We start from the raw sequence: 23,963 nt of genomic DNA, 5'->3' as shown, positions 1-23,963 counted from the left end.
GGTCGACACATTACTACTATAATAACTCCAAAAAGCCCCTAATTAATCGAGCTTCCAGCTACACCCCCATTAAGGCAACAGGAAAAATCAATTAGACTTTCAAACAGATCCAGGCAAATCATGACAATACGCTGGACAGTAGAATCCAAAGTGTGTTTTTCCCAGCTTCAGTTTCTGTAGACAGCAGCTTAATGCTGGAGGCTTTTCACACTTCTGGGAGATCTTGCAATGCCTTTCTCTGTGACACACAGCTTCTTCTCCTTTATACACGTTTCTCCCTTTTAATGTAAATCCCATTGTTCCCAAAAGTCTTTGGATCTTTACCTTTCTCATAATATAAATCTCTTTATGGTGCTAATACTATCAGTAACCATAGGGAAAAATAAACACACTGTTTGGCCTCGCTTCTCTGGCAAGGCATGCACATCTCTTTGAAATTCAAACTACTCTTATTTATCTAAAAATGCAAATTCTCCTCACCGCACATTCTAAAACTTCAGCCATGTTTACCTATTTTAAACCGAGCTTCTTTTCATGAATCTCAGCCTCCAGACCAGCTGTCTCCAAGCCGATTAAACACAGAAAAACGATCCAAACCCCACTTTGCACCTACTTTTACAATAAATCACAATAACATTCTGAGAATGATTATACTTCCATAACAGCTCTTTGCCGGTGTCTCTGAGTTTTTATTTATTAGTTCATGGGTTGTGGACACCCCTGGCTTGGCCAGCATTTATGCCCATCCCTAATCGCACTTGCTCAGAGGGCATTTAAGGGTCAACCTCATTGCTGTGGGTTTGATGGGGGTGGTCTGCATCTCGAAACTTACAAATTACAAAAATGGGTTGTAACAGTTGTTTCAAGTTTCCGTCTGGGATTTGAATTTGAAGCCCTCGGCCTTTACCCTTGGCTGTGACATAATAAAGTTACATTCAGATCAGACATGGTCTTACTGAATGGTGGGGCAGGCACAACGGGCTGAATGGCCTCCTGCTGCTCCTGGTTCCTATGCTCACATGTTCGTATGGATGCACCTACGCTCACTGCCTGGTCAGTGAAGGCAAGATCTGACTTCAATGCTCACCAGGAGGACCAATAGGAAGAATAACCTTCCACTTTGGAATAAAATGACAAGTGATATTTGCTCCCAGGTTATTGGTTAGTGTTTCCAGGAGGGTTCAGAGGGTCATTCAGTGTATGTGTGTGTGTGTGTCAGTGTGAGTGTGTGTGTCAGATTGTGTGTGCATGTGAGTGTGTGTCAGTGTCTGAGTGTGTGTGTGTGTGTGTGTGTGAGTGAATGTGTGTGTGTGTGTCAGTGTCTGTGTGTGTGTGTGTGTGTGGGTGTGGGTGTATGTGCGTGTGAGTGTGTGTCAGTGTTTGTGTGTGTGAGTGTGTGTGTGTGTGTCAGTGTCTGTGTGTGTGTGTGTGTGTGAGTGTATGAGTGTGAGTGTGTGAGAGTGTGTGGGTGTGTGTGCATGTGAGTGTGTGTCAGTGTCTGAGTGTGTGAGTGTGTGTGTGTATAGACCTTTTCCAGTTATAACAAGCAGTCGAGATGCTTGTGAAATGATTTTGAATTCTGCCGATGTTCCCTGAAGCCAGGTTGGCTCTCCCTGTGCTTGGCAAAAATGTAAAGCCTTCATCAGCTGCTGTACATGGTTAACTGAACCAGTTTGTCACACAGATCTCAGAGGAAGTGGCATTATAAAAAGGAACAAAGTAGAAACAGTTTTGAGGAAGTTTACGCCTTGGCATCGAGTCTGAGGAAAGACTGAGACACATCTGAGAGAGAGAGAGAAGGAGACAGGACAGGAACGGAGGAGAGAGACCCCCTCCGACACAAACCATGGAGCAGGACACCGACTACATGAACATGAGACACATCAAAAACAACACAACAGACCCCAGTGAACGTAAGTTAAACTGCTCGACAGAGGGATAGAATGAGAGAATTAAAGAGAGGGACAACGAGATAGAGAGAGACAGAGAGAGGTGGAGATGGAGAAACAGCGAGAGAAATAGAGCAAGAATGAGAGAGAGGTCAACAAGAGTGAGAGAGAGAGAGAAAGGGAGAGTGAGAGAGACACAGATGCATAGAGAGCGAGAGGGGAAAACAGATAGAGAGAATACGAGAGACAGAGAGTCAGAAAATGAGATAGAGTGTTTGATAAAGATAGTACAGGGAAAGCTTTACTCTGTATCTAACCCCATGCTGTACCTGTCCTGGGAGTGTTTGATGGGGACAGTGTAGTGGGAACTTAACTCTGTATCTAACCCCGTACTGTACCTGTCCTGGGAGTGTTTGACGGGGACAGTGTAGTGGGAACTTTACTCTGTATCTAACCCCATGCTGTACCTGTCCTGGGAGTGTTTGATGGGGACAGTGTAGAGGGAGCTTTACTCTGTATCTAACCCCGTGCTGTCCCTGTCCTGGGAATGTTTGATGGGGACAGTGTAGAGTGAGCTTTACTCTGTATCTAACCCCGTGCTGTACCTGTCCTGGGAGTGTTTGGTGGGGACAGTGTGGTGGGACCTTTACTCTGTATCTAACCCCGTGCTGTACCTGTCCTGGGAGTGTTTGATGGGGACAGTGTAGTGGGAACTTTACTCTGTATCTATGTTTATCCCCGGAAGCCTTCAGCTGCCTGGGCCCTGAGCTGCAGAGAAATCTCACTGAACCTCTCCTCCGAAATATATGTCTCTCACTCACTCTGTCTCTCTTTATTTCTCTCTCTCTGTCTCCCTCTTTATCCGTCTCTCTCTATCTGTCTGTGTCTCTCTCGCTACCCTCCTTAAGACTCTCCTTGTACCAATCTCTGTGTCTGAGCTTTTGGTTTCCTGTCCCTAATATCTCCCTGTGTGACTCGGTGTTCGATTCTCTTTGATAAGCCTCCTGTACCGTGCGCTGGGATGTGAAACGAGGGATATAAACGAGTAACGTGGTTGTTGTTTCTCTCGATAAGGGAGGTAGATACGTCACCATTGTCTGTTCAGTGCAGTTACACAGGCTGCTCAACATGGGCCAATCTTTACTTCTCTATTCCAGGTAAAACTGGGCAGGAAACAGCTGGAGGAAGAAGCTCAATAACTTCAACACATCTCGACATCGCCTGCCTCATTGTCTTAATCATCAGTTTGGCTATTGCGATAGGGCTAAGAGTCCAAGGTAGGAAACTGAACCTCACACTCAAACTGTTACAGACAGTGAACGGAGGCAATACTGAACTCCTTTATTTTCTCACCCTCTGTCCGTAAGCAGGGGTGTTTTCATGTTGGAAATAGGCTGTGGTGTATTTACCCAAACCCTCAGTTTGTGAGGTCAGACTTTAAAGGGAGAAGCAGCAACATCTCTCTAGATTTAAATCAGCAGCGTAGTTTATTCATATTTTCAAACCCTCTCACACTAACAGATATATTCCACACCCCTCACTGTAACACCCTGATATATCCCACACCCCTCACTAGAACACCTCTGATATATTAAGCACCCATCACTGTAACAACTCTGATATATCCCACATCCCTCACTATAACAACTCTGATATATCCCACACCCCTCACTGTAACACTCTGATATATCCCACACCCCTCACTGTAACACTGATATCCCACATCCCTCACTGTAACACCCTGATATATCCCACATACCTCACTGTAACACTCTGATATATCCCACACCCCTCACTGTAACACTCTGATATATCCCACACCCCTCACTGTAACACTCTGATATATCCCGCACCCTCACTGTAAAACCCTGATATATCCCACACCCCTCACTGTAACACTCTGATATATCCCACACCCCTCACTGTAACACTCTGATATATCCCACACCCCTCACTGTAACACTCTGATATATCCCACACCCCTCACTGTAACACCCTGATATATCCCACATCCACATCACTCACTCCAGCTCTGCTGTGACATAGACAGGTGTCGGAGTGGGCAGGTAGGGGATTGACAAATTTTGACACAGAGAAGTGTGAAGTGATTGATTTTGGCTGGAAGAATATGTAGAGTCAGGTTCAATCGAGGCATTCAAGGGGGCATTGGATGGTTATTTGAACAGATACAATGTGCAGGGGTACAGGGGGGAAAAGGCAAGGTGATGGCACTGGGTCCTAATGCTCATTTGGAGAGCCGGTGCGGACACGATGGGCCAAATGGCCTCCTTCTGTGCGCTTCAGACCCTGTGGTTCTTTGATCCTGTGAGTTCTGTGACCCTGTGATTCTCTCAGTCCTACAGATGGACAAGAACATGACGGGGCTGAACGGAAAGATCCAGAACATGTCCGAGACCCTTGAAAAGACGCGTCGGAACCTCAGATCCATCTGCACCATTCTCCGAAACTGCTCGGGTGAGTTGGTGCTGAATGGGCCTCCACCTGCTCCCATGTAACAGGCTTGAGAGGGGCTGAATGGCCTCCTCCTGTTCCTGTGTAACAGGTTCGAGAGGGGCCGAATGGGCTCCTCCTGTTCCTGTGTCACAGGCTCGAGAGGGGCTGAATTGGCCTACTCCTGTTCCTGTGTAACAAGCTCGAGAGGGGCTGAATGGCCTCCTCCTTTTCCTAATGTCCCGATGTATTTCTCTGAACGAAGTCTTTAAAAATTTGCAGAGTCTCCCTGTCCTAGCGGTTGGAAGGTTCATAATCATCATTGCTATAGATTGTCAATGGAGAGCAAGGAGTGGAACTCGGCAAAACTACAATGTGAATCCCTAAATTCACACCTCATCATCATAAATACAGAACAGGAACAGGTGAGAATGACAGACGCATCTGTCAGAATGAGATAGAGTGAGAGAATATCCCTCTGCAACGTCCCCATCAAACACTCCCAGGACAGGTACAGAACGGGGTTAGATACAGAGTAAAGCTCCCTCTACACCGTCCCGATCAAAGACTCCCAGGACAGGTACAGCACGGGGTTAGACACAGAGTAAAGCTCCCTCTACACTGTCCCCATCAAACACTCCCAGGACACGTACAGCACGGGATTAGATACAGAGTAAAGCTCCCTCTACACCGTCCCCATCAAACACTCCCAGGACAGGCACAGCACGGGGTTAGATACAGAGTAAAGCTCCCTCTACACCGTCCCCATCAAACACTCCCAGGACAGGTACAGCACGGGATTAGACACAGAGTAAAGCTCCCTCCATTCTGTCCCCATCAAACACTCCCAGGACAGGTACAGCACGGGGTTAGATACAGAGTAAAGCTCCCTCTACACTGTCCCCATCAAACACTCCCAGGACAGGTACAGCACGGGGTTAGATACAGAGTAAAGCTCCCTCTACACTGTCCCCATCAAACACTCCCAGGACAGGTACAGCACGGGGTTAGATACAGAGTAAAGCTCACTCTACAGCGTCCCCATCAAACACTCCCAGGACAGGGACAGCACGGGGTTAGATACAGAGTAAAGCCCCCTCTACACCGTCCCCATCAAACACTCCCAGGACAGGTACAGCACGGGGTTAGATACAGAGTAAAGCTCCCTCTACACCGTCCCCATCAAACACTCCCAGGACAGGTACAGCACGGGGTTAGATACAGAGTAAAGCTCCCTCTACACTACATGAACGAGGGTTTCAGCAGTCGATGAGCTCAACACGGGGTGGTTCTGGGCGATGTTACGGAGTTTGGAAGAGGCCGTCATGGTGACGATGTGGATATGAGGTGGGAACCCCATCTCCAGATTAAGCACGACCTCAGGGCTGTGAACAGTCTGGTTCAGACTCAGAGAGTTCCCAGGAAAGAGTCGGTAACTCGGGAATGGAGTTTGGAACAGAGACGGAAAACAAAGCTTCAGTCTTCCCGATATTTAATCAGAGGGAATGAGGGAGAATTTCCTGAGAAAAGAGTTTGAGGCATTTTGTGTATCAGTTGTGTGTGTCAGTGAGTGTGTGTGTCCCTGTGTGTGTGTGAGTGAGTGAGTGTGTCCGTGTGTGTTTGTGTGTGTGTTTTCAGTGTCACTGTGAATTAAGGCAATAAAACTAACTGTTCACAGCACATCATTATATCTGCTGCAGAATTTCATAAATAAATCTGTCGAGAACAATCTTGGGACTTACTGGATCGGACTAACAGATCGAGAAAGTGAAGGAAGCTGGAAATGGGTGGATGGGACCCCAGTGAGGTGAGTCCCAGCGTCGCATGGAGAGAGAGAGCAGGACAGGGGGATTAGATTGGGATTGATACAGGGCTATGGGGAGAGAGCGGGATAGTGGGATTAGTTTGGGGATTGATACAGGGCTATGGGGAGAGAGTGGGACAGTGGGATTAGTTGGGGATTGATACAGGGCTATGGGGAGAGAGCGGGGCAGTGGGATTAGTTTGGGATTGATACAGGGCTATGGGGAGAGTGCGGGACAGTGGGATTAGTTTGGGATTGATATAGGGCAATGGGGAGAGTGCGGGGCAGTGGGATTAGTTTGGGGATTGATACAGGGCTATGGGGTGAGAGCGGGATAGTGGGATTTGTTTGGGGATTGATACAGGGCTATGGGGTGAGAGCGGGACAGTGGGATTAGTTTGGGGATTGATACAGGGCTATGGGGTGAGAGCGGGACAGTGGGATTAGTTTGGGGATTGATACAGGGCTATGGGGTGAGAGCAGGACAGTGGGATTAGTTTGGGGATTGATACAGGGCTATGGGGTGAGAGCGGGGCAGTGGGATTAGTTTGGGGATTGATACAGGGCTATGGGGAGAGGGTGGGGCTGTGGGATTAATTTGGGGATTGATACAGGGCTATGGGGAGAGAGTGGGGCTGTGGGATTAATTTGGGGATTGATACAGGGCTATGGGGAGAGAGTGGGGCTGTGGGATTAATTTGGGGATTGATACAGGGCTATGGGGAGAGAGTGGGGCTGTGGGATTAATTTGGGGATTGATACAGGGCTATGGGGAGAGAGCGAGATAGTGGGATTAGTTTGGGGATTGATACAGGGCAATAGGCAGAGTGCGGGGACAGTGGGATTAGTTTGGGATTTGTACAGGGCTGTAGGAATCTTGTTGATTCTGTGCAGGAATGTGTTGGATTTTTATCGGTATTTTATATTTCCCCATTTCCCAGTTTTACTCGATGGGATCAGGATGAACCGAATAATGTGAATGGTAATGAAAACTGCGCCAGTATCAGAATAAACGGCTGGAATGATGCCAGTTGTTCCGATCGCCTCCCTTTCATCTGTGAGAAAAGGGCACTGCCCTGCGTCGAGGCAGCTGATATTGAGAAATATTGTTCCTGAAGAGAGACTGGGACACAGAACGAGAATGTCAGGATTGTCCAAAGATCCCCAGCCCCTCCTCCCTTCCCCACAATCCCCGACTGCCCGAGGCCACGTCTGTAAGGTGAAAGTTCATCTGTTCCCCTACTCCCCCAGGAGGAGCCTCCCGCAGCGCCACCAGTGGTGGGAGGGGGGAATGACAGCGTGAAGGTTGACATTGGAAAACCCCATTATAAATCCAGGCAGGAATCCGACAAAATGTTACAGGACAGAAGCCCTGCATTTCTCTAGCACCTTTCACTAACTCAGGAGATCCCCAATGTACTTTTGCAGCCAATGAAGCAACTCCTTACAATGTTTTCATAGTTGTCATGTTAGAAATGAGGCATTCAATTTGCGTGCAGTAAGCTCTTTTCTTCTCAGACTCTGGAAATCATGTGAGCTCAATTTCATCTCTGTGGTTCTTGTACTGTTATTATCCATAGTTGTAAAAGTTTCCTTTGTCTATCCTCCATTACTGTGCCTGTGTGTGAGTGTTTGTGTGTATCCGTGTGTGCGTATGTGTGTCTGTATATGTGTGCGTCTGTGTGTGTGTGTGCATGTGTGTGCGTGGGGCAATGTTTTTTTGTGTGTGTCTGTATGTGTATGTATTTTTGTATGTGTATGTTTGTGTGTGTATGTCTGTGTTTGTGTGTATGAGTGTTTGCTTGTGTGAGTGTCTGTATGTGTCCGCGTGTGAGTGTGGGTGTTTGTGTATATGTGGTGTGTGAGTTGTGTGTGTGCGTGAGTGTGAGTGTGACATTGTGAACATTCCTGCCCCGGGTTTTAAATGTAAATAAACTAACCCATGTTGATCATAATGTGAGTTTGCTGAGAGTGATTAGTAAAGTGGATCAGACACACTGAGGGTTTGGGAAAACACACCACAACACACTTCACAAAGAATTCAAAACACCTTCTGCGTACGAACAGTTGGTGAGAGAGAGAAGTACAGTTTGGTTGTCCTTCTCCTGTCCGGAACAGTTCATTCTGAGGAACCTACCAACTCAGACACATGTACAAGATCTCCAACTTTGTAATACTGCTCCGAACTTCTCGATTCCTTCATACACCAGCCTACGCACTTTTGCTGTATCCAATCCCTTATGTGTGTCCGGTGTCCTGATGTTTATCCAGGAAGTGACCACAATGAGCAGGAAAACACAATTGCTTCTTTTACCGATTAACTGAAATCTGTGTCCCTATCTTCCTCGCTCCTTCCCCTAATGGGACAGTTTCTCCCTATCTATTCACGTTGCTGCTATCCCTTTCATCCCATGAGCTATAACTTTGCTCACAAGCCTGTTGTGTGGCACTGTATCGAATGCCTTCTGGAGGTCCATGTGCACCACATCTACAGTGATACCCTCATCGACCCTCTCTCTTCCCTCATCAATAAAACTCCAGCAAGTTGATTAAACAGTATTTTCCCTGAACAAATCTGTGCTGGATTTCCTTAATTCTCCTGCGTTTGTCCTTGTGACGATTTAATTTTCTCCTGGTTATTGTTTCCAGAAGCTTCCCCACCGTCGAGGTTAAACTGTCCGGCCTGTAGGTGCTGGGTTTATCTTTTCACCCTGTGTTGAGCAAGGGGGTAACGCTTGCAATTCTCAAGTCCTCTGGAAACACCCCAGAGTAATATTCTTTTAGAATTTGTGCCTATGTGTACATTGAAAAACACCAACAAATTCAACAACAACCTCAACATTGAAAAACACCAACAAATTCAACAACAACCACAACAAATTCAATAACAACCTCAACACTGAAAAACACCAAATTCAACAACTAACCCAACATTGAGAAGCACCAACAAATTCAACAACAACCTCAACAAATTCAACAACAACCTCAACATTGAAAAACACCAACAAATTCAACAACAACCTCAGCATTGAGAAGCACCAACAAATTCAATAACAACCTCAACATTGAAAAACACCAACAAATTCAACAACAACCTCAACATTGAGAAGCACCAACAAATTCAACAACAATCCCCACATTGAGAAGCACCAACAAGCTGGACTCGAGCTCTCGGGTGCTGCCCTCCTTGTATCACAGACGGGGTGAGGGGGGTATTTGGGGGTAGGGAGAAGCCAACCCACAAACTGCAGGGACATACAGAGAGAGAAAGGGAGAGAGAGAGAGGGGGAGAGAGAGAGAGAGAGAGGGAGAGAGAGAGAGAGGGAGAGAGAGAGGGGGGGGGAGAGAGAGGGAGAGAGAGAGAGAGAGAGAGGTGGGGAGACAGGGAGGGAGAGAGAGAGAGAGAGAGAGGAAGAGAGAGGGAGAGATAGATGGTGAGAGAGATTGAGAGAGAGGGAGAGATGGTGAGAGAGATTGAGAGAGAGGGAGACAGAGAGAGAGATGGTGAGAGAGATTGAGAGAGAGGGAGACAGAGAGAGAGATGGTGAGAGAGATTGAGAGAGAGGGAGACAGAGAGAGAGATGGTGAGAGAGATTGAGAGAGAGGGAGACAGAGAGAGAGATGGTGAGAGAGAGGGAGACAGAGAGAGAGAGGGTGAGAGAGATTGAGATAGAGGGACTGCTGCCACTGGAGTCAGTACAACCAGCCTCTCATTCTGATCTCAGGGGAAGTGTCATTGTGAAATGGAACGAAGAGGCAGAAACAGTTTTGAGGAAGTTTTTGCCCTGACATCGAGTTTGAGAAAAGACTGAGATACATCTGAGAGAGAGAAGGAGAAGCAGTCAGGACAGGAACGGAGGAGAGAGACCCCCTCAGACACAAACCATGGAACAGGACACCAACTACATGAATATGAGACACATCAAAAACAACACAACAGCACCCAGTGAACGTAGGTTAAACTGTTCAATAGAGAGAGGGATAGAGAGAGAGGGAGAGCGAGAGGGAGAGAGAGCGAGAGGGAGAGAGTGAAAGAAAGAGGGAGACAGAGAGGGATAGAGAGAGACTGACGGGTCGGGGGACAGATGGAGGGTCAGTAAAAGAGGTCAATAGAGAAAGAGAGCCAGAAAGACAGAAAGAAAATGAAAATTATAGAGAAACCGAGAGACAAAGACAGAATAAAAAGGAATGGAAAAGAGAGACAGACTGTCAGACAGAGAGAGAGAGACAGGGAGAGAGAGATGATGAGATAGATTGAGAGAGAGGGAGACAGAGAGAGAGATGGTGAGAGAGATTGAGAGAGAGGGAGACAGAGAGAGAGATGGTGATAGAGATTGAGAGAGAGGGAGACAGAGAGAGAGATGGTGAGAGAGAGGGACTGCTGCCACTGGAGTCAGTACAACCAGCCTCTCATTCTGATCTCAGGGGAAGTGTCATTGTGAATTGGAACCAAGAGGCAGAAACAGTTTTGAGGAAGTTTTCGCCCTGACATTGAGTCTGAGGAAAGACTGAGACGCATCTGAGAGAGATAGAGAAGCAGACAGGACAGGAACGGAGGAGAGAGACCCCTCAGATACAAACCATGGAGCAGGACACCGACTACATGAATATGAGACACATCAAAAACAACACGACAGCCCCCAGTGAACGTAGGTTAAACTGTTCAATGGAGGGAGAGAGAGAGACGGAGCGGGAGAGAGAGAGGCAGAGATACAGAAAGAGAGAGGCAGACAAATGGAGAGGTTGAGAGTGAGTGAGACAGAGAGATGGTGACAGAGATTGAGGGTGAGAGTGAGAGGGAGAGAGTGAGAGGGGGGAACATAGTGAGATTGAGAGAGAGGGGGAACTTTATGCAGTATCTAGCCCAATGCTGTACCTGTCCTGGGTGTGTTTGATGGGGACGTTGTAGAGGGAGCTTTACTCTGTAGCTAACCCCGTGCTGTACCTGTCCTGGGATGTTTGATGTGGACGGTGTAGAGGGAGCTTTACTCTGTATCTAACCCTGTGCTGTACCTGTCCTGGGACTGTTTGATGTGGACGGTGTAGAGGGAGCTTTACTCTGTATCTAACCCCGTTCTGTACCTGTCCTGGGAGTGTTTGATGTGGACGGTGTAGAGGGAGCTTTACTCTGTATCTAACCCCGTGCTGTACCTGTCCTGGGAGTGTTTGATGGGGACGGTGTAGAGGGAGCTTTACTCTGTATCTAACTCTCATCCATTGTATAGTTTCTGTTTCCGTTTTCCAGACGATCCGGAGATCTTGTATGCGGAGCTGAATCTTCTTCCTGCCTCCGGGACATCTAAGGTCCGTACAACAGGTTAGTTACAGATATCGTATGTCAGTCGTAAGATACTTATTTGTGTCAAACCTGCTGCACTTTAGTCGTTTCTCAATTGTGTTTTACATGATGCATTAGATAGCCCCTGATTCTTTCAGTTTCATCTTAAGTTACACCTGAGTCAATATCGTACCTGATCCATCTCCTCTCTGCCTGTTACACGTTAGTTACGTATCTGTTTGACCTTAGTTATGGGTCTGCTAATCTCTGTTTGGAAATCGAATACCCTCTGACTGTCACAACTGTGCGACGCCCCTCTTCCCTGTCATTTACATCTCAGTTCCGTTTCCATTGCATCGTAGTAACATCACAGTTAAGCATGAGTCCTGTCCCTGTTGTACTCCTGTAGTGTGTCACTTGCTTCTTAGTTGCATGTGTGTTACGTCTCAATTACACTTCGCTTACACGTCCATCACACATCCATTGTATCTTAGCTGTTTTTCTGTTAGACCTCAGCCACGTGATGATCACACCATATCTATGTGCCTGCTGTTCCTCGGTTTCCATGCCTGCTTGTTTTGTGTTACACTTGTTCTATTGGTGAATTAAGTCTTTGCTAAGTCGCATTTACGTGTCAACTGCCTGTAGCTGGTAAAGCAAGAATTCAAGAAGCACCTGGCTACGTTCTGGTTAGGTCTTGGCGTTCTCCAGAGCTGATTGACATGTCGGTGTGCGTGTTGTTGCTCTGTCGTTGTCCTCTGCTTCCCACCTACGTCACACGTACTGACCAAACTGTCCTCACGTACTTCATTGCTTCTCACTCCCTCGCTCCATCTCTCTCGGTTCCTGTTCACCCACGAGAGTCCAAGTTACGCCCAAGTCAACTTCACTCCGTGGAGTCCGCAGCAGAACCACGGCCCAGAGGTGACCCCGGGCAAAGGTCAGTCAACCTGGGAGTATGGGGTCAGAGGTCAAAATGGTTCAGGGTAGTCGAGGGGAGGGACGTGGTGAAGGGTGAAGGGATTCACCTCACCATCTCTGTAACCTCCTCCAGCCACTAAAACCCTCCCTAACTCTGTAACCTCCTCCAGCCCCTACAGCCCTCCCTATCTCTGTAACCTCCTCTAGCCCCTACATCCCTCCCTAGCTCTGTATTGTCCTCCAGCCCCTGCAATGCTCCCTATCTCTGTAACCTCCTCCAGCCCCTACACCCCTCCCTATCTCTGTTACTTCCTCCAGCCCCTACACCCCTCCCTACCTCTGTATCCTCCTCCAGCCCCTACAACTCTCCGTATCTCTGTAACCTCCTCCAGCCCCTATACCCCTCCCTATCACTGTAACCCCCTCCAACCCCGACAACCTTCCCAAACTCTGTAACCTCCTCCATCCCTTTCAAACCACCCTATCTCTGTAACCTTCTCCAGACCCTACACCCATCCCTATCTCTGTAGCCCTCCTCCAGTACCTACAACCCTCCCTATCTCTGTAACCTCCTCCAGCCCCTTCAACCCTACCTATTTCTGTAACATCCTCCATTATCTACAACCCTCCCTATCTCTTTAACCTCCTCCAGACCCTACACCCCTCCCTATCTCTGTAACCTCCTCCAGCGCCTACAACCTACCCTATCTCTGTAACCTCCTCCAGCGCTTATAACGCACCCTATCTCTGTAACCTCCTCCATTACCTACAACCTTCCCTATCTCTGTAAACCCCTCCAGCCACGACACCCCTCCGTATCTCTGTAAACCTCCTCCAGTACCTACAACCCTCCCTATCTCTGCAACCTCCTCCAGACCCTACACCCCACCCTATCTCTGTAACTTGCCCCAGCCCATAAAACCCTCCCCATCACTGGACCTCCTCCATTACCTACAAACCTCCCTATCTCTGTAACCTCTTGCAGCTCCTACACCCCTTCCTATCTCTGTAACCTCCTCCCGCCCCTACAACCCTCCCTATCTCTGTAACCTCCTCCAGCCACTACACCTCTCCCTATCTCTGTAACCGCCTCCAGCCACTACACCCCTCCCTATCTCTGCAACCACCTACAACCCCCTGAGTTCTTGGTGTTCCTCCAATTCCGGCCTCTCGTGCGTTCCCCGATTACCATCGCTCCGCCATTCGCAGCTGGGATTTCAGCTGCCTGGGGGCCTAAACTCTGAAATTGCTTCCCACAACCTCTCCCTCTCTGTCTCGATCACTGTCTCTGTCTCGCTCTCCCATCCTCTCTCTCTCTGCCTCACTCTCTGCTCCTTTCCCTCTCTCTCTCTCTGTCTCTCTGTCTCCTCCTTTAAGATGCTCCTTGTACTGATCTCTGTGTCTGAGCTTTTGGTTTCCTGTCCCTAATATCTCCCTGTGTGACTCGGTGTTCGATTCTCTTTGATAACCCTCCTGTACCCTGTGCTGGGATGTGAAACGAGGGATATAAACGAGTAACGTGGTTGTTGTTTCTCTCAATAAGGGTGGTAGATACGTCACCATTGTCTGTTCCGTGCAGTTACACAGGCTGCTCAACATGGGTCAATCTTTACTTCTCTATTCCAGGTAAAACTGGGCAGGAAACAGCTGGAGGAAAAAGATCAAAAAAATCCAGATGTCCCATCGTGGTCGGACTCATTGACTTAATCTGCAACTTCGCAATTATTACAGGTCTCTCAGTCCACGGTACGGGGAGGAACATCTCACTGTAACACCCTGATACATCCCACACCCCTCACTGTAACACCCTGATACATCCCACACCCCTCACTGTAACCCTCTGATATATCCCACACCCCTCACTGTAACACTCCGATGTATCCCACACCCCTCGCTGTAACACTCTGATATATCCCACACCCCTCACTGTAACACTCTGATATATCCCACACCCCTCACTGTAACACTCCGATGTATCCCACACCCCTCACTGTAACACTCTGATATATCCCACACCCCTCACTGTAACACTCTGATATATCCCACACCCCTCACTGTAACACTCTGATATATCCCACAACCCTCACTGTAACACTCCGATGTATCCCACACCCCTCACTGTAACACTCTGATATACCCCACACCCCTCACTGTAACAATCTGATATATCTCACACCCATCACTGTAACACTCTGATATATCCCACACCCCTCACTGTAACACTCTGATATATCCCGCACCCCTCGCTGTAACACTCTGATGTATCCCGCACCCCTCGCTGTAACACTCTGATATATCCCACACCCCTCGCTGTAACACTCTGATATATCCCACACCCCTCGCTGTAGCACTCTGATATATCCCACACCCCACGCTGTAGCACTCTGATATAACCCACACTATCACTCACTCTGCCTCTGTCTCTCAATTCTACAGATGAACAAGGAGTGCGGTGGTGCTGACCCCCTGAACCGGACCTTGGCCATTGCCCTGCAGAATCTGACAAAGCTGGATGGAAAGTTCCAGAAATTGTCCGAGACAGCGCGATCGCTCTGCCCAATGCTCCAAAGCTGTTCAGGTGAGTGGGAGCTGCCGGCCGTACTCCTGCCCCCTCCTGCAACATCCCACGCTCTGCCCCTTTGGGGTTGCCACCACCTCCTGTCTCCCCGCCCCCACCCACTGTCTTCCCACCCCCACCCCCTGTCTCCCCACCCACATCCCCTGTCTCCCCATCCCCACCTCGTCTCCCCACCCCCACCCCCTGTCTCCCCATCCCCTGTCTCCCCACCCCCACCCCCTGTCTCCCCACCACCACCCCCTGTCTCCCCATCCCCACCCCCTGTCTCCCCCCGCCACCCCCTGTCTCCCCACCCCCGCCCCCACCCCCTGTCTCCACACCCCCACCCCTGTCTCCCCACCCACATCCCCTGTCTCCCCATCCCCACCTCTTGTCTCCCCACCCCCACCCCCTGTCTCCCCATCCCCTGTCTCCCCACCCCCACCCCCTGTCTCCCCACCACCACCCCCTGTCTCCCCATCCCCACCCCCTGTCTCCCCCCGCCACCCCCTGTCTCCCCACCCCCGCCCCCACCCCCTGTCTCCACACCCCCACCCCCTGTCTACCCACCCCCACCCCCACCCGCTGTCACCCCGCCCCCACCCCCACCCCCTGTCTCCCCGCCCCCACCCTCGGACTCCCCGCCCACCCCCACCCCTACCCCCTGACTCCCCGCCCCCACCCCCTGACTCCCCGCCCCCACCCCCTGACTCCCCGCCCCCACCCCCTGACTCCACGCCCCCACCCCCTGACTCCCCGCCCCCACCCCCTGACTCCACGCCCCCACCCCCTGTCTCCCCACCCTAACCCTCCCCATCCTTCCCTCCTCAATCTCCAAGCGGGGGAAGGCCGCACTATCCCGGCCTCTGCCTCCCGGAGTTTGGGACAGGCGAGGGGATGAATCGATCGGAGGGTGGGGGGTCTGTCCGACAGATTGAAGGGATTGGATAAGGTGCAGGCGGGCCATCCAAACTTGAAGCCTGAGGTCTACAGGCGAAACCACGGCGACCGGACCCGAGGCGTTGAAAGCAATAAAGAGATTTGATTGGGTTGATGGAGAGAAACTATTTCCTCTGATCCGGTGGGTTGTGAGGGAGCCGGGGAGGGGGAGTCGAGAACAAGGGGGAAGGTGGTTAAAATTCGAGCCAGGACGTTCAGGGGGGACATCAGGAAACACCTCTTCACACAAAGGGGAGCCGAAATCAGGAACTCACCCCCCCTCCCACCCCAAAATAAACTGTGGGGGCCGGAGGTCAAAGGGGAACGTCAAAACTGAGATTGAGGGATTGTTGTTGGGGATGGAGGGACACGGAACCGAGGGAGTTAAGATACAGAGCAGATCCAATAGAATGGTGTAAAATGCTCGAGAGGGGCTGAATGGCCTCCTCCTGTTCCTGTGTAACAGGCTCGAGAGGGGCCGAATGGGCTCCTCCTGTTCCTGTGTAACAGGCTCGAGAGGGGCTGAATGGTCTTCTCCTGTTCCTATGTAACATGCCCGAGAGGGGCTGAATGGCCTCCTCCTGTTCCTAATGTTACGAGGTATTTCTCTGAATTAAGCCTTTATAATTTTGCAGAGTCTCCCTGTCCGAGCGGTTGGAAATTTCATAATCAACATTGCTATAGATTCTATAGATAAAAACAAAAAACTACTGCGGATGCTGGAAATCCAAAACAAAAACAGAATTACCTGGAAAAACTCAGCAGGTCTGGCAGCATCGGCGGAGAAGAAAAGAGTTGACGTTTCGAGTCCTCACGACCCTTCAAGTTCTGCTGAAGGGTCATGAGGACTCAAAACGTCAACTCTTTTCTTCTCCGCCGATGCTGTCAGACCTGCTGAGTTTTTCCAGGTAATTCTGTTTTTGTTTTGCTATAAATTCTCAACAGATGAAGTAAACTGGGACTCGGCAAAACGACTTTGTGAATCCAAAAATTCACACCTCATCATCATAAATACAGAACAGGAACAGATGAGAATGACAGACGCATCTGTCAGAATGAGATAGAGAGAAAATATCCCTCTGCACCGTCCCAATCAAACACTCCCAGGACAGGCACAGCACGGGGTTCGATACAGAGTAAAGCTCCCTCAACACTGTCCCCATCAAACACTCCCAGGACAGGTACAGCACGGGGTTAGATACAGAGTAAAGCTCCCTCTACACTGTCCCCATCAAACACTCCCAGGTCAGGTACAGTACGGGGTTAGATACAGAGTAAAGCTCCCTCTACACTGTCCCCATCAAACACTCCCAGGACAGGTACAGTACGGGGTTAGATACAGAGTAAAGCTCCCTCTACACTGTCCCCATCAAACACTCCCAGGACAGGTACAGCACGGGGTTAGATACAGAGTAAAGCTCTCTCTACACTACATGAACGAGGGTTTCAGCAGTCGATGAGCTGAGCCCGGGGTGGTTCTGGGCGATGTTACGGAGCTGGGAAGAGGCCGTCTTGGTGACGATGTGGATATGAGGTGGGAATCCCATCTCCAGATTAAACACAACTCAGAGAGTTCCCAGGATGGAGTCAGTAACTCGGGGATGGAGTTTGGAACAGAGACGGAAAACAACGGCTTCAGTCTTCCCGATATTTAATCAGAGGGAATGAGGGAGAATTCCCTGAGAAAGGGTTTGGGGCATTTTGTGTATCAGGTGTGCGTGTGTGTGAGAGAGTGTGTGTGAGAGAGAGTGTGTCTGTGTGAGGGCAAGTGTGCGAGTGTCTGTGTCTCTGTGTGTGTGAGCGTGTTTGTGTGTGTGTATATGTGTGTGTGTGTGTGTGTATATGAGTGTGTGTCCGTGAGGATATGAATGACTGTGTGTGAATTAAGGCAGTAATACTAACTGGTGACACTATATCATTATATGTGCTACAGAATGTCATAAAGAAATCTATCAATCCTGAGACTTACTGGATCGGACTAACAGATCGAGAGACTGAAGGATACTGGAAATGGGTGGATGGGACCCCAGTGAGGTGAGTCCCGGCGTCGCATGGAGAGAGAGAGCAGGACAGTGGGATTAGTTTGGGATTTGTACTGGACTATGAGGTGAGAGCGGGACAGTGGGATTAGTTTGGGGATTGATACAGGGCTATGGGGAGAGAGCGGGGCAGTGGGATTAGTTTGGGATTTGTACAGGGCTATGGGGAGAGAGCGGGACAGTGGGATTAGTTTGGGGATTGATACAGGGCTATGGGGAGAGAGCGGGGCAGTGGGATTAGTTTGGGATTGATACAGGGCTATGGGGAGAGAGCGGGGCAGTGGGATTAGTTTGGGATTTGTACAGGGCTATGGGGAGAGAGCGGGACAGTGGGATTAGTTTGGGAGTGATACAGGGCTATGGGGAGAGAGTGAGGCAGTGGGATTAGTTTGGGATTGATACAGGGCTATGGGGAGACAGCGGGACAGTGGGATTAGTTGGGGATTGATACAGGGCTATGGGGAGAGAGCGGGGCAGTGGGATTAGTTTGGGATTGATACAGGGCTATGGGGAGACAGCGGGGCAATGGGATTAGTTTGGGATTTGTACAGGACTATGGGGAGAGAGCGGGACAGTGGGATTAGTTTGGGATTGATACAGGGCTATGGGGAGAGAGCGGGACAGTGGGATTAGTTTGGGATTGATACAGGGCTATGGGGAGAGAGCGGGACAGTGGGATTAGTTTGGGATTGATACAGGGCTATGGGGAGAGAGAGGGACAGTGGGATTAGTTTGGGATTTGTACAGGGCTATGGGGAGACAGCGGGGCAATGGGATTAGTTTGGGATTTGTACAGGGCTATGGGGAGAGAGCGGGACAGTGGGATTAGTTTGGGATTGATACAGGGTTATGGGGAGACAGCGGGACAGTGGGATTAGTTTGGGATTGATACAGGGCAGTGGGGAGAGAGCGGGACAGTGAGATTAGTTTGGGGATTTGTACAGGGCTATGGGGAGAGAGCAGGGAAAGTGGGATTAGTTTGGGATTTGTACAGGGACATGGGGAGAGAGCGGGGCAGTGGGATTAGTTTGGGATTTGTACAGGGCTATGGGGAGAGAGCGGGATAGTGGGATTAGTTTGGGATTGATACAGGGCTATGGGGAGGACAGCGGGACAGTGGGATTAGTTTGGGATTGATACAGGGCAGTGGGGAGAGAGCGGGACAGTGAGATTAGTTTGGGGATTTGTACAGGGCTATGGGGAGAGAGCAGGGAAAGTGGGATTAGTTTGGGATTTGTACAGGGACATGGGGAGAGAGCGGGGCAGTGGGATTAGTTTGGGATTTGTACAGGGCTATGGGGAGAGAGCGGGATAGTGGGATTAGTTTGGGATTGATACAGGGCTATAGGGAGAGAGCAGGGCAGTGGGATTAGTTGGGGATTGATACAGGGCTATGGGGAAAGAGCGGGACAGTGGGATTAGTTTGGGATTGATACAGGGCTATGGGGAGAGAGCGGGACAGTGGGATTCGTTGGGGATTTGTACAGGGCTATGGGGAGAGAGCAGGGACAGTGGGATTAGTTTGGTATTTGTACAGGGCTATAGGCATCTTGTTGATTCTGTGCAGGAATGTGTCGGGTTTTTAATCGGTATTTTTTATTTCCCCAATTCCTAGTCTTACTCGATGGGGTCAGGGTGAACCGAATAATTGGAATGGTAATGAAAACTGCGCCATTATCAGAACCAGTGGATGGAATGATTACAGTTGTTCCAATCACTTCCGTTTCATCTGTGAGAAAAGGTCACTGCCCTGCGTCGAGGCAGCTGATATTGAGAAATATTGTTCCTGAAGAGAGACTGGGACACAGAACGAGAGTCCACATGACCCTTCAAAAGAACCTTCAGTTCTGTTGAAGGGTCGTGTGGACTCGAAACGTCAACTCTTTTCTTCTCCACCGATGCTGCCAGACCTGCTGAGTTTTTCCAGGTAATTCTGTTTTTGTTTTGGATTTCCAGCATCCGCAGTAGTTTTTTGTTTTTATCACAGAACGAGAGTCTCAGGATTGTCCAAAGATCCCCAGCCCCTCCTCCCTTCCCCACAATCCCCGACTGCCCGAGGCTACGTCCGTAAGGTGAAAGTTCATCTGTTCCCCTTCTCCCCCAGGAGGAGCCTACTGCAGCGCCACCAGTGTTGGGAGGCGGGAATGACAGCATGACAGTTGACATTGGAAAACCCCATTATAAATCCAGCGAAATGTAACAGGACAGATGTCCTGCATTTCTCTAGCAACTTTCACTAACTCAGGAGATCCCCAACCTGCTTTTGCAGCCAAAGAAGCAACTCCTTACAGTGTTTCCATAGTTGTCATATCAGAAACGAGGCATTCAATTTGCGTGCAGTAAGCTCCCACTGGACTCAGGATTAAACTCGGTCACATCGGAAATACCCTTTGGACTTTTTTCTTCTCGGACTCTGGAAACCATGTGAACTCATTTTTATCTCCGTGGTTCTTGTACTGTTACTATCCATAGTTGTAAATGTTTCCTTTTTCTATCCTCCATTACTGTGTCTGTGTGTGAGTGTATGTGTGTGTGCGTATGTGTGTCTGTGTATGTGTGCGTCTGTGTGTGTGCGAGTGCATGTGGGTGCATGTTTTTTTTGTGTGTTTGTTGTGTGTGTTTGTGTGTGTATGTTTGTGTGTTTCTTTGTGTGAGTATTTGTTTGTGTGAGTGTGTGTTTGTGTGTATCTCTGTGTGTGTGAGTGTATGTGTTGTGTATATATGTGGTGTGAGTTGCGTGAGTGTGTGTGATGTTGTGAACATTCCTTCCCCGGGTTTTAAATGTAAATAAACTAACCTGAGCTGATCATAATGTGAGTTTGCTGTGAGTGATTAGTAAAGTGGATCAGACACACTGAGGGTTTGGGAAAACACACCACAACACACTTCACAAAGAATTCAAAACACCTTCTGCGTACGGACAGTTGGTGAGAGACAGAAGTACAGTTTGCCTGTTTCTCTCCTGTCCGGAACAGTTCGTTCTGAGGAACCTACCAACTCAGACACGTGTACAAGATCTCCAACTTTGCAATACTGCTCCCAACTTCTCAATTCCTTCATACACTAACCTACGCATTATTGCTTTAACCATTCCTCTCCCGACGCTCTGTTATGACACAGCAGATGATGTGTGCCAGGCAGATCAAATCCACGAGGGAATCCTGATCATGCGGTCACAACTGTTTTGCAATTTGTATTTTATTTCGAGATGCCTGCCCTGAATTCAGTAACAATAAGTTCACCAAGACTTGAAAGATTTTTTACAAACCTTAATTAAACGTTCATTAACAAGTGAAATGATTGCAAGCACATACACAGGTCGACAAATTACTACTGTAATAACTCCAAAAAGCCCCTAATTAATCGAGCTTCCAGCTACACCCCCATTAAGGCAAGAGGAAAAACCAATTTGATTTTAAACAGATCCAGGCAAATCACCACATTACGCTGGACAGTAGAATCCAAAGTGGCTTTTCCCAGCTTCAGTTTCTGTAGACAGCAGCTTAATGCTGGAGGCTTTTCACACTTCTGGGAGATCTTGCAATGCCTTTCTCTGTGACACACAGCTTCTTCTCCTTTATACATGTTTCTCCCTTTTATTGTAAATCCCATTGTTCCCATAAGTCATTGGATCTTTACCTTTCGCATAATATAAATCTCTTTATGGTGCTAATACTATCAGTAACCATTGGGAAAAATAAACACACTGCTTGGCCTCGCTTCTCTGGCAAGGCGTAAACATCCCACCGTCTCTTTGAAATTCAAACTACTCTGATTGATCTAAAAATGCCAATTCTCCTCACCGCACATTCTAAAACTTCAGCCATGTTTACCTATTTCAAACCGAGCTTCTTTTCATGAATCTTAGCCTCCAGACCAGCTGTCTCCAAGCCAATTGAACACAGAGAAACTATCCAAACCCCACGAAAACACTTAATTTTACAATAAATCACAATAATATTATGAGGAATGATTATACTTCCATAACAGCTCTTTGCCGGTGTCCATGAGATTTTATTTATTAGTTCATGGGCTGTGGACACCCCTGGCTTGGTCAGCATTTATTGCCCATCCCTTATTGCCCTTGCTCAGAGGACATTGAAGGGTCAACCCCATTGCTGTGGGTCTGGAGTCACGTGTAGGCCAGACCAGGTAAGGGTGGCATATATCCTTCCCTCAAGGGCATTCGTGAACCAGATGGGTTTCTTAGGACAATCGCCAATAGTTTCATGATCACTTAATCTCCAGATTTTTATTGAATTCAAATTCCACCCTCTGCCGTGTTGGGATTTGAAACTGCGTCTCCAGGGCATTATCCTGGGTCGCTGGATTAACAGTCCGGTGAAAATAGCACTACGCCACCACATCCCCTTCTAGTACCACACGCTCGAAGGTCGATGTTCTCCAGTCTTCCCTCTGAGGTGAGTCTTCCCTTGCAGAGCCTTCATTGTCTTTGTCATGTTAAGGTGCTTGGGGTTGAAAGGGTTAACACGTGGGACGGGAGGGACAGTACCGCCCACCCCATGATGATGTAAGAGTCACATGACAAAGACTAGGCACATGACGGATAATGTGGGAAAGTGTGGAATTGTCCATTTTGGCAGGAAGTATAAAGGAGAAGCACATTATATAAATGGTGAGAGATTGAAGAGCTCTGAGATGCAGAGGGATCCGGGAGTCCTAGTCCATGAATTGCAAAAGGTTAGTCTGCAAGTACAGCAGGTAATTAGGAAAGCTCATAGAACATTATCGTTTATTGTGAGGGGGAATTGAATACAAAAGTAGGGAGGTTATGCTTCAGTTGTACAGGGCGCTGATGAGACCACATCTGGAGTATTGTGTATGGTATTGGTCTGCTTATTTAAGGGAAGATGTAAATGCATTGGGAGCAGTTCCATGAATGTTTACTGGGCTAATACCAGGAGTAGGTGGGTTGTCTTATGAGGAAAGGTTGGACTCATATCCACTGGAGTTTAGAAGTGTGAGAGGTGACTTGATTGACACAAATAAGGTCCTGAGGTGTCTTGAGAGGGTGGATGTGGAGAGAATGTTTCCTCTTGGGGGAGAATCTAGAATTTGGGGTCACTGTTTAAAAATAAGGGGTTGCCCGATTCAGAGGGAGGGGAGGAGAATGGGTGGTGAAAGGTTATCGGGGGGTGGGCGGGAATGTGGGGCTGAGGTCACAGTCGGGTCAGCCACGATCGTATTGAATGGCGGAGCAGGCTGGAGGGGCTGAGTGGCCTGCTCCTGCCCCTAATTGGTAGATACGCCTGGTGAAGGGTGGGGGAGGGGAAACTCATGCCTTAGACTGGGGAAAGCCTGTTGCCTTGTGTGTCTGTCTGAAGTGACGTTCATAACCAGTGACTGTTCAGGCACATCTAAACCTCTGCGATTGCTCATTAGCCAGTGACAGCCAACAGACAGCCTGGGTCTCGGAGGTGGGATCCTACACCAGTCTCTTGCAGCTCGGACACCCCATGAGCTATACTCTGCTTCCAGGAATGGCTGCTGACGTGCTCTCCCATTCCACGAAGGATCATGTCCTGCCAGACGTGGGAGGAACACCCACACCTGCCTCCGAGACACCGTGCCTCAGGGCCCAGAATTCTGTGGGTGATTGAATCCCCTGGGGCTGTGACTTGTGGGGGAGAGGGGTGGGGGAGTGGTGTGGGTACAGGAGGGGCTGGATTTGGCTCAAACCTGTGGCTGTAAAAAGGGAGCCACAGAAACGCAATGTTGAGAGTTAAAGGCATAGGTTCATGTCGTCACTGAAAGTGGGTTAGTTGATTGGGGGAAGTGTAGTAAAATGGTTTAAGACGTGGGATATGCCAATGTATGATGTAGATGATGGCGTATCACTGACATCAGTCAGGTGTTCAACTAGAGACAGAGAGAGGCAGAGCGAGAGAGAGAAATTGAGACATAGAGACAGAGAGAGAGAGAGATGGTTAGAGAAATTGAGAGAGAGGGAGAGAGAGAGATGGTGAAAGAGATTGAAAGAGATTGAGAGAGAGGGAGAGAGAGAGAGAAAGATGGTGAGAGAAAATGAGAGAGGGAGAGAGAGAGAGAGGGAGAGAGAGAGAGC

At 48.9% G+C, this 23,963-nt stretch overlaps 1 long non-coding RNA gene across 1 annotated transcript; it reads left to right on the top strand.

Moving 5' to 3' along the window:
* The first annotated feature begins 3,046 nt into the window (after positions 1–3,046).
* On the top strand, positions 3,047–4,765 carry LOC144676401 (uncharacterized). The gene is made up of 3 exons (XR_013575325.1): positions 3,047–3,166; positions 4,245–4,364; positions 4,623–4,765. It is a non-coding gene; the product is annotated as an uncharacterized LOC144676401 (long non-coding RNA).
* The last annotated feature ends 19,198 nt before the right edge of the window (positions 4,766–23,963 follow it).

This window comes from Cetorhinus maximus, unplaced genomic scaffold (assembly GCF_964194155.1).
Source record: "Cetorhinus maximus unplaced genomic scaffold, sCetMax3.hap1.1 HAP1_SCAFFOLD_1567, whole genome shotgun sequence".
Lineage (NCBI taxonomy): Eukaryota > Metazoa > Chordata > Chondrichthyes > Lamniformes > Cetorhinidae > Cetorhinus > Cetorhinus maximus.
The sequence above is the reverse complement of the archived record's forward strand: the minus strand, read 5'-3'. Positions and strand labels throughout refer to the sequence as shown.